Source organism: Rhincodon typus, chromosome 22, assembly GCF_021869965.1.
Source record: "Rhincodon typus isolate 14 chromosome 22, sRhiTyp1.1, whole genome shotgun sequence".
NCBI classification, from domain to species: Eukaryota; Metazoa; Chordata; class Chondrichthyes; order Orectolobiformes; family Rhincodontidae; genus Rhincodon; species Rhincodon typus.
The window spans coordinates 31,537,209-31,537,491 of NC_063353.1; the positions used below are offsets into that span (position 1 = coordinate 31,537,209).

Genomic DNA, 283 nt, shown 5'->3' on the forward strand with positions numbered 1-283 from the left:
TTTCACACAGTGAACATGCCCCTGACTACAGTGTTACACACAGTGAAGATGTCTCTGACTACAGTGTTACACCCAGTGAAAATGTCCCTGACTACAGTGTTTCACACAGTGAACATGCCCCTGACTGCAGTGTTACACCCAGTGAACATGCCCCTGACTGCAGTGTTACACCCAGTGAACATGCCCCTGCCTACAGTGTTACGCGCAGTGAACATGCTCCTGACTGCAGTGTTACGCGCAGTGAACATGCTCCTGACTGCAGTGTTACGCGCAGTGAACATGC

The 283-nt window shown here is 50.9% G+C and overlaps 1 protein-coding gene across 1 annotated transcript in view; it reads right to left on the reverse strand.

Annotated features, from left to right (window-relative positions):
- The window catches only part of LOC125485804 (lectin-like), a 45,439-nt gene that overhangs the window by 6,302 nt on the left and 38,854 nt on the right, over positions 1-283 (reverse strand). The window lies entirely within an intron of this gene.